This window comes from Orycteropus afer, unplaced genomic scaffold (genome assembly GCF_000298275.1).
Source record: "Orycteropus afer afer isolate SDZICR_OR568_19922 unplaced genomic scaffold, OryAfe1.0 scaffold00576, whole genome shotgun sequence".
NCBI lineage: Eukaryota > Metazoa > Chordata > Mammalia > Tubulidentata > Orycteropodidae > Orycteropus > Orycteropus afer.
In genome coordinates, this window is record NW_006922163.1 from 788,579 (window position 1) to 788,945 (window position 367).

Below are 367 nucleotides of genomic sequence, written 5' to 3' on the forward strand. Positions count from 1 at the left end.
AAGGAGTTAATTACCAGTCTTACCGTGAGGAATAACTACATCCAGCTTCCCAGCCACTCATCCAAGCCCAGGTAAGTTGACATACAAACTTAACTACCACAACTTGGGAATAAATCTCACTTGTTGTTGTTGTTCTTGTTAAGTGCCGTCGAGTCGTTTCCGACTCATAGCGACCCCATGCACAGCAGAACAAAAGACTGCCCAATCCCACGCCAGCCCCACAATCCATGCTATACTCGAGCCCATCATCGCAGCCACTGTATCAATCCATCTCCCTGAAGGCCTCCCCCTCTTTCGTCGACCCTCCACCTTACCAAGCATGACATCCTTCTCCAGGGAATGGTCCCTTCTTACAACATGACCAAAA